This window comes from Arachis stenosperma, chromosome 3 (genome assembly GCF_014773155.1).
Source record: "Arachis stenosperma cultivar V10309 chromosome 3, arast.V10309.gnm1.PFL2, whole genome shotgun sequence".
In the NCBI taxonomy this organism is placed as follows: Eukaryota; Viridiplantae; Streptophyta; class Magnoliopsida; order Fabales; family Fabaceae; genus Arachis; species Arachis stenosperma.
In genome coordinates this window covers 118,015,948-118,026,405 of record NC_080379.1, presented here as the reverse complement: position 1 = coordinate 118,026,405, position 10,458 = coordinate 118,015,948, and positions in this window count along the sequence as shown.

The following is a 10,458-nucleotide window of genomic DNA, read 5'->3' as shown; positions in this document are numbered from 1 at the left end:
CCTGCTCTCCTACTGCTCCAACTCAATCCTTCTTAATCCTTTCCATGGCAAGCTGTGTATAGGGGTTCACCATCAACGGTGGCTACTTTCAATCCTCTCGGGAAAATGGTCCTCTGCGGCTGTCACTCGCATGGCTAATCGTCTGGAGGCATCACCCATGGTTGATGGCTACATCCCATCCTCGCAGTGAAAACTACGCTCACGCATTCTGTCACAGCACGGCTAATCACTGGTTGGTTCCTGCGCCTACTGGAATAGAATCCCTTGATTCTTTTGCGTTTGTCATCACGCCCAGCACTTGCAAGTCTGAAGCACGTCACAGTCATTCATTACCGGAATCCTACTCAGAATACCACAGACAAGGTTAGACTTTCCGGACTCTCAGGATCCTACTCGGAATACCACAGACAAGGTGAGACTTTCCGGATCCTCATAAATGCCGCCATCTATCTAGCTTATACCACGAAGATTCTGTTGGGGAATCTAAGAGATACACATTCAAGCTCTATTGCATGTAGAACGGAAGTGGTTGTCAATCACGTGCGTTCATAAATGAGAATGATAATGAGGGTTATCTAATCATCACATTCATCATGTTCTTGGGTGCGAATGAATATCTTGGAATAAGAATAAGAGAGATTTGAATAAAAGAAAATAGAATTGCATTACTACTCAAGGTACAGCAGAGCTCCACACCCTTAATCTATGGTGTGCAGAAACTCCACCGTTGAAAATACATAAGTGAAAGGTCCAGGCATGGCCAAATGGCCAGCCCCCATATGGTCACAAGACCGAATGATCAAAGACAATCCAGGATGAAATTATGATAGTAAAAAGTTCTATTTATAATAAACTAGCTCCTAGGGTTTACATGAGTAAGTAATTGATGCATAAATCCACTTCCGGGGCCCACTTGGTGTATGTTTGGGCTGAGCTTGATCAATCCACGAGCTGAGGCTTCTCTTGGAGTTGAACTCCGAGTTATGACGTGTTTTGGGCGTTCAACTCTGGATCATGACGTTTTTCTGGCGTTTAACTTTAGACAGCAGCATGAACTTGGCGTTCAACGCCAAGTTACGTCATCAATTTCCGAATAAAGTATGGACTATTATATATTGCTGGAAAGCTCTGGATGTCTACTTTCCAACGCCATTGAGAGCGCGCCAATTGGAGTCCTGTAGCTCCAGAAAATCCATTTCGAGTGCAGGGAGGTTAGATTCCAACAGCATCAGCAGTCCTTTTGTCAGCCTTTTTCAGAGTTTTGCTCAAGTCCCTCAATTTCAGCAAGAATTTACCTGAAATCACAGAAAAACACACAAACTCATAGTAAAGTCCAGAAATGTGAATTTAACATAAAAACTAAGGAAAACATCCCTAAAAGTAGCTTGAACTTACTAAAAACTACCTAAAAACAATGCCAAAAAGCGTATAAATTATCCGCTCATCACAACACCAAACTTAAATTGTTGCTTGTCCCCAAGCAGCTGAAAATCAAATAGGATAAAAAGAAGAGAATATACTATAAATTCCAAAATATCAATAAATATTAATTATAATTAGATGAGCGGGACTTGTTGCTTTTTGCTTCTGAACAGTTTTGGCATCTCACTTTTTCCTTTGAAGTTTAGAATGATTGGCTTCTCTAGGAACTTAGAATTTCAGATAGTGTTATTGACTTTCCTAGTTAAGCATGTTGATTCTTGAACACAGCTACTTATGAGTCTTGGCCGTGGCCCTAAGCACTTTGTTTTCCAGTATTACCACCGGATACATAAATGCCACAGACACATAATTGGGTGAACCTTTTCAGATTGTGACTTAGCTTTGCTAGAGTCCCCAGTTAGTGGTGTCCAGAGCTCTTAAGCACACTCTTTTGCTTTGGATTACGACTTTAACCACTCAGTCTCAAGCTTTTCACTTGGACCTTCATGACACAAGCACATGGTTAGGGACAGCTTGATTTAGCTGCTTAGGCCTGGATTTTATTTCCTTGGGCCCTCCTATCCATTGATGCTCAAAGCCTTGGATCCTTTTTACCCTTGCCTAGGGCTCATGGCTTTTTCTGCTTGCTTTTTCTTTTTCTTTCTAAAATTTTCGCCATTTTTTTTTCTGCTTTTTCTTGCTTCAAGAATCAATTTCATGAATTTTTTTTTCAGATCATCAATAACATTTCTCTTTGTTCATCATTCTTTCAAGAACCAACAATTTTAACACTCATAGACAACAATATCAAAAGACATATGCACTGTTCAATCATTCATTCAGAAAACAAAAAGTATTGTCACCACATCAATATAATTAAATTAAATTCAATAATAAATTCGAAATTTATGTACTTCTTGTTCTTTTGAATTAAAACATTTTTCTTTTAAGAGAGGTGAAGGAGTAATGGATTTTATTCATAGCATTAAGGCATGGTTACATACTAATGATCATGAAATAAAGACACAAAACATAGATAAACACAATATAAAAACCGAAAAACAGAAAGAAATAAGAACAAGGAATGAATCCACCTGAGTGAGGGTGGCGCCTTCTTGAAGGTCCAATGGTGCTCTTTGAGCTCCTCTATGTCTCTTCCTTGCTTCTGCTGAATGATTCCTAGTAATTCTTGGTGTTCCTCCCCTTAGTTGCTTCCAATATTTGTGTGGAGAACAACTTATTCCCTGAGGTATCTCAGGGATCTCTTGATTTGCAGCCACATGTTCTACCACTGAGCTATGACGGCTTATATTTTTAGTCTTTCCATCTCCCATGACTCAGAGGTGGAAGCTTTTTGTCTTCCCTTTGAGGTTTCTCTGGCTTTAGGTGCCATTAATGGTAATGGAAAAGCAAAAAGCTATGCTTTTACCACACCAAACTTAAAATATTGCTCGCCCTCGAGCAAGAGAAGAAAGAAGAGACGAAGAAGAAGAAGAAGAAAATGGAGGAGAGTGAGGGGAGATGGATTCGGCTATATGGGTGGGATTGGGTGGGAAAGAGAAGTTGAATTGTAAAGGTAGGTGGGGTGTATGGGGAAGAGTGGATAGATGTAGGTGGTGAAGAATGTTGAGAATTGTGACATGGGGAATAGTCATCACAAAAACTAGGATTAGGAGGTAAGGTGGGAATATGGTAGGTGGGGATCCTGTGGGGTCCACAGATCCTGAGGTGTCAAGGAATTCCATCCCTGCACCAAATAGGCATGTAAAATGCCTTCATGCATCATTCTGGCGTTCAAACGCCCATTGGTGCATGTTCTGGGCGTTCAACGCCCATGTAATGCATGTTTCTGGCGTTGAACGCCAGTTTCATGCTTGTTTCTGGCGTTCAGCGCTAGTTTGTCCTCTCTGTGCACGTTTCTGGCGTTTAACGCCAGGTTGTTGCTTGTTTCTGGCGTTCAGCGCCAGAATGGTGCTCTGTTCTGGCGTTGAACGCCGGCCAGATGCACCTTACTGGCGTTGAACGCCAGTCTGCGCTACCTCCAGGGTGAAAAATTTTTTTCTTCTGTTTTTGACTCTGTTTTTAATTTTTTTGATTTTTTTCGTGACTCCTCATGATCATGTACCTAATTAAACACAAAAATAACAAAGAAACAAAATAAAATAAAATTAGATAAATAAAATTGGGTTGCCTCCCAACAAGCGCTTCTTTAATGTCAATAGCTTGACAGTGGCCCTCATGGAGCCACAAAGTGATCAGGTCAATTTAAGTGTGGTCCCAACACCAAACTTAGAGTTTGGATATGGAGTTTGAACACCAAATTTAGAGTTTGGTTGTGGCCTCACAACACCAAACTTAGAGTTTGACTGTGTGGGCTCTTCTTGACTCTGAACTGAGAGAAGTTCTTCATGCTTACTCTTTTTTGTCACAGAGGGATGGCCATGTGCCTTAAACACAAGGTAGTCCCCATTCAATTGAAGGACTAACTCACCCCTGTTGACATCTATCACAGCTCCTGCTGTGGCTAGGAAAGGTCTTCCTAGGATGATGCATTCATCATCTTCCTTCCTAGTGTCTAGGATTATGAAATCAGCAGGGATGTAAAGGCCTTCAACCTTTACTAGCACGTCCTCTACTATTCCATAAGCTTGTCTCAATGACTTGTCTGCCAGTTGTAATGAGAACAAGGCAGGTTATACCTCAATGATCCCCAGCTTCTCCATTACAGAGAGTGGCATAAGGTTTATCCCTGACCCCAGATCACATAGAGCTTTTTCAAAGCTCATGGTGCCTATGGTACAAGGTATTAGAAACTTGCCAGGATCTTGTCTCTTTTGAGGTAGAGTTTTCTGAATCCAAGTATCTAGTTCACTAATGAGCAAGGGAGGTTCACTTTCCCAAGTCTCATTACCAAACAATTTGGCATTCAGCTTCATGATAGCTCCTAAATATTGAGCAACTTGCTCTCCAGTTACATCTTCATCCTCTTCAGAGGATGAATAGTCCTCAGAGCTCATGAATGGCAGAAGGAGGTTCAATGGAATCTCTATGATCTCTGTATGAGCTTCAGATTCCTTTTGATCCTTAACAGGAGATTCCTTCTTGCTTGAGGGACGTCCCAGGAGGTCTTTCTCACTAGGATTTTCGTCCTCCTCCTCCCTTGTGCATTCGGCCATATTGACTATGTCAATGGCCTTGCACTCTCCCTTTGGATTCTCTTCTGTATTGCTTGGGAGAATACTGGGAGGAGTTTCAATAACTTTCTTACTCAGCTGGCCCACTTGTGCCTCCAAATTTCTAATGGAGGATCTTGTTTCATTCATGAAACTAAAAGTGGCCTTTTGACAGATCAGAGACTATATTGGCTAAATTAGAATTGTTTTGTTCAGAGTTCTCTGTCTGTTGCTGAGAAGATGATGGATATGGCTTGCTATTGCCCAGCCTATTGCGTCCACCATTGTTAAAACCTTGTTGAGGTTTTTGTTGATCCTTCCATGAGAAATTTGGATGATTTCTCCATGATGAGTTATAGGTGTTTCCATAAGGTTCACCCATGTAATTAACCTCTGCCATGGCAGGGTTCTCAGGATCATAAGCTTCTTCAGAAACTGCCTCTCTAGTACTGTTGGATGCATGTTGCAATCCATTCAGATTTTGAGAGATCATGTTGACCTGTTGAGTCAACACTTTGTTCTGAGCCAATATGGCATTCAGAGTATCAATTTCAAGAACTCCTTTCTTCTGAGGTATTCCATTGTTCACAGAATTCCTCTCAGAAGTGTACATGAACTGGTTATTTGCAACCATGTCAATGAGTTCTTGAGCCTCTTCAGGTGTTTTCTTCAGGTGAATAGATCCACCTGCAGAGTGGTCCAATGACATTTTCGAAAATTCAGAGAGACCATAATAGAATATATCTAAAATGGTCCATTCTGAAAACATGTCAGATGGACATCTTTTGGTCAGCTGCTTGTATCTTTCCCAAGCTTCATAGAGGGATTCACCATCTTTTTGTTTGAAGGTTTGAACATCCACTCTCAGCTTGCTCAGCTTTTGAGGAGGAAAGAATTTATCTAAGAATGCAGTGACAAGCTTATCCCATGAGTCCAGGCTATCCTTGGGTTGTGAATCCAACCATACTCTAGCTCTGTCTCTTACTGCAAAAGGGAAAAGCATGAGTCTGTAGACTTCAGGATCAACTCCATTCGTCTTTACAGTCTCACAGATCTGCAAGAACTCAGTTAAAAACTGATAAGGATCTTCAGATGGAAGTCCATAAAACTTGCAGTTTTGTTGCATTAAAGCAACTAGTTGAGGCTTAAGCTCAAAGTTATTGGCTCCAATGGCAGGAATGGAGATGCTTCTTCCATCAAACTTGGACGTTGGCTTTGTGAAGTCACCAAGCATTCTCCTTGCATTATTATTATTTTCGGCCATCTCCTTCTCTTGTTCTAATGTTTCTGAAAGGTTACCTTTAGAATAATTTAATTTAGCTTCTCTTAATTTTCTCTTCAGAGTTCTTTCAGGTTCTGGATCAATTTCAACAAGAGTGCCTTTATCCTTGTTCCTGCTCATATGAAAGAGAAGAAAACAAGAAAAGAAGAGGAATCCTCTATGTCACAATATAGAGATTCCTTTATGTTAGTAGAAAAAGAAGGGGTAGAAGAATGAGGAGGGGGATTCGGATTTTGGATGAAGAGAGGTGAAGAGAAGTGTTAATAATTGAATAATTAAATAGAAGAAGAAAAGAGAAGAGAGAATTCGAAAATAAGTTTGAAAAGGAGTTAGTAATTTTCGAAAATTAGAGATAAAATGTAATTAAAATTAAAACATGAAACAATTAATTAATTAAAAAAAATGTTTGAAAAAGGGATGAGATATTTTCGAAAATTAGAGAGAGAAAAGTAGTTAGGTGGTTTTGAAAAAGATAAGAAACAAACAAAAAGTTAGTTAGTTGATTGAAAAAGATTTGAAATCAAATTTGAAAAAGATAAGAAGATAGTAAGTTAGATAAGATATTTTGAAATCAAATTTTGAAAAAGATAAAATTTTATTGAAAAAGATCAAATAAAAGATAAAAAGATTTAATTCAAAAATTTTCAAATTATTTACTTCACTAACAAGAAACTACAAGATAAGATTCTAGAACTCAAAGATTGAACCTTTCTTAACAAGAAAGTAACAAACTTCAAATTTTTGAACCAATCACATTAATTGTTAGCTAATTTTCGAAAATATGATGTAAAAATAATAAAAAGATTTTGAAAATATTTTGAAAAAGATTTTTGAAATTTTCGAAAAATAGAAAAAATGAAAAAGATATGATTTTTGAAAAAGATTTTAAAAAGATAAGATTTTTAAAATTGAAATTTTGACTTGACTTATAAGAAACAACCAATTTTGAAAATTTTTGACCAAGTCAACCCAAAATTTTGAAAATTTGGAGGGAAATAAGGAAAAGATATTTTTTTGAATTTTTGAATTTTTAATTATGAGAGAGAAAAACAACAAAAATACTCAATGCATGAAATTTTTAGATCAAAACCATGAATGCATGCAAGAATGCTATGAATGTCAAGATGAACGCCAAGAACACTTTAAAGATCATGATGAACATCAAGAACATAATTTTGAAAAATCTTTGATGCAAAGAAAACATGCAAGACACCAAACTTAGAAATTTTTAATGCTTGGAAAATATGAATGCAAAGATGCACATGAAAAACAAGAAAAGACACAAAACAAGAAAACATCAAGATCAAACAAGAAGACTTATCAAGAACAACTTGAAGATCATGAAGAACACTATGAATGCATGGGATTTTCGAAAAATGCAAGAAAAATTTTTAAGACATGCAATTGACACCAAACTTAAAATTTGACTCAAGACTTAAACAAGAAACATGAAATATTTTTAGTTTTTATGATTTTTTTTGATTTTTTTGTATTTTTATTAATTAAATATTTTTTTTTCGAAAATAAAGTTGGAAAAACGAAAAAGAAAAGAAAAATTTTGAAAAAGATTTTTGAAAAGAAAATTACCTAATCTGAGCAACAAGATGAACCGTCAGTTGTCCATACTCGAACAATCCCCGGCAACGGCGCCAAAAACTTGGTGGACGAAATTGTGATCATGCTTGAATTTGGCTCTTTAGTATGTACACAAAAACTATTGTGTCTCTTGTTGAATTCACAACTCCGTTCAACTAACCAGCAAGTGTACTGGGTCGTCCAAGTAATAAACCTTACGTGAGTAAGGGTCGATCCCACAGAGATTGTTGGTATGAAGCAAGCTATGGTCACCTTGCAAATATCAGTTAGGCAGATTAAAATTGTTTATGGGTTCGAAAATTAATAATAAAATAGAAATAGATGATATAATAAAAAGGGATAGAATACTTATGTAGATTCATTGGTAGGAATTTCAGTTAAGTATATGAAGATGCTGTATGGCCCAAGGACGCCTGCTCTCCTACTGCTCCAACTCAATCCTTCTTAATCCTTTCCATGGCAAGCTGTGTATAGGGGTTCACCATCAACGGTGGCTACTTTCAATCCTCTCGGGAAAATGGTCCTCTGCGGCTGTCACTCGCATGGCTAATCGTCTGGAGGCATCACCCATGGTTGATGGCTACATCCCATCCTCGCAGTGAAAACTACGCTCACGCACTCTGTCACAGCACGGCTAATCACTGGTTGGTTCCTGCGCCTACTGGAATAGAATCCCTTGATTCTTTTGCGTTTGTCATCACGCCCAGCACTTGCAAGTCTGAAGCACGTCACAGTCATTCATTACCGGAATCCTACTCGGAATACCACAGACAAGGTTAGACTTTCCGGACTCCCAGGATCCTACTCGGAATACCACAGACAAGGTGAGACTTTCTGGATCCTCATAAATGCCGCCATCTATCTAGCTTATACCACGAAGATTCTGTTGGGGAATTTAAGAGATACACATTCAAGCTCTATTGCATGTAGAACGGAAGTGGTTGTCAATCACGTGCGTTCATAAGTGAGAATGATAATGAGGGTTATCTAATCATCACATTCATCATGTTCTTGGGTGCGAATGAATATCTTGGAATAAGAATAAGAGAGATTTGAATAAAAGAAAATAGAATTGCATTAATACTCAAGGTACAGCAGAGCTCCACACCCTTAATCTATGGTGTGCAGAAACTCCACTGTTGAAAATACATAAGTGAAAGGTCCAGGCATGGCCAAATGGCCAGCCCCCATATGGTCACAAGACCGAATGATCAAAGACAATCCAGGATGAAATTATGATAGTAAAAAGTTCTATTTATAATAAACTAGCTCCTAGGGTTTACATGAGTAAGTAATTGATGCATAAATCCACTTCCGGGGCCCACTTGGTGTATGTTTGGGCTGAGCTTGATCAATCCACGAGCTGAGGCTTCTCTTGGAGTTGAACTCCGAGTTATGACGTGTTTTGGGCGTTCAACTCCGGATCATGACGTTTTTCTGGCGTTTAACTTCAGACAGCAGCATGAACTTGGCGTTCAATGCCAAGTTACGTCGTCAATTTCCGAATAAAGTATAGACTATTATATATTGCTGGAAAGCTCTGGATGTCTACTTTCCAACGCCGTTGAGAGCGCGTCAATTGGAGTCCTGTAGCTCCAAAAAATCCATTTCGAGTGCAGGGAGGTCAGATTCCAACAGCATCAGCAGTCCTTTTGTCAGCCTTTTTCAGAGTTTTGCTCAAGTCCCTCAATTTCAGCCAGAATTTACCTGAAATCACAGAAAAACACACAAACTCATAGTAAAGTCCAGAAATGTGAATTTAACATAAAAACTAAGGAAAACATCCCTAAAAGTAGCTTGAACTTACTAAAAACTACCTAAAAACAATGCCAAAAAGCGTATAAATTATCCGCTCATCAACAACTTAAGAGATAATAATGTAAATTGAGTAAAAAAAATTAAAAATGTAATAAATAAAAAATTTTAAATTTAAAAGTTAAAATTTTTAAGTAATTGCTTAATTAAAAATTAATATTAGAAGTTTAAAATTTTAAATAAATTTTTTTAATTAGCAAATAGAAATTAGTAGAATTTAAAAGTAAATAAATTTATCTTGCACACTTCTCAGATAATAATAATAATAATAATAATAATAATAATAATAATAATAATAATAATAATAATAATAATAATTATAATTATTATTATTATTATTATTATTATTATTATTATTATTATTATTATTATTATTATTATTATTATTATAGTGTCTTTCTCTATTTCTCACGTAGAATGGTTTATTCGAATATGGATTAAGTATTTCCACCTTATCATATATGTCGATGTGTTATTTGTGCTTATTAATTAGATATATATAAGAGAGAGCATTTAAATATGTTTAAGGGCTGCTCGCCCACCCACAATGGCATTTGCTAAATTTGTGTTGTGCACAAAAATGCTAGTTGAAAATGCTTCAATCTACAACAAATTATTAATATGTGATCTGATCATTTGAATAGAAAAAAGCATATTTAAGTTTGATTTGAATATAAAAAATAATTTTTTTGATTCAGTGAGTTTTTAAATATAAAAATATATAAATAAATTAACTAAACAAATAAAAATAATCTATGAACAAATAAAAATATAGATAATTTTACTAAGATTAAGTATAGAGAAACGCATAATAATAAAATAAAATTTATATATCTTTAAATAAAGAGATTGAAAATAAATAGTTTGTAGTTAAAAAGAGAGAGAAAAAGTACTTTTATTATGCAGAAATATTCTAAAAAATAACAATGTGAATTTAGTAAAAAAAATGTATAAATGTAATAAATAAAAAAATTTAAATTTAAAAATTAAAACTTTTAAGAAGTTATTTAATTAGAGATTCGTGTTAGAATTTTAAATTTTAAAGTTTTAAATAGAATTCCCTGATTACCAGATAAAAATTAGAATTAAAATTTAAAAATAACTATTATTTACCTATAAAATATAAAACAAAAATTTGTTTTAAAATATAAAACTCCTGTATCAATTTTC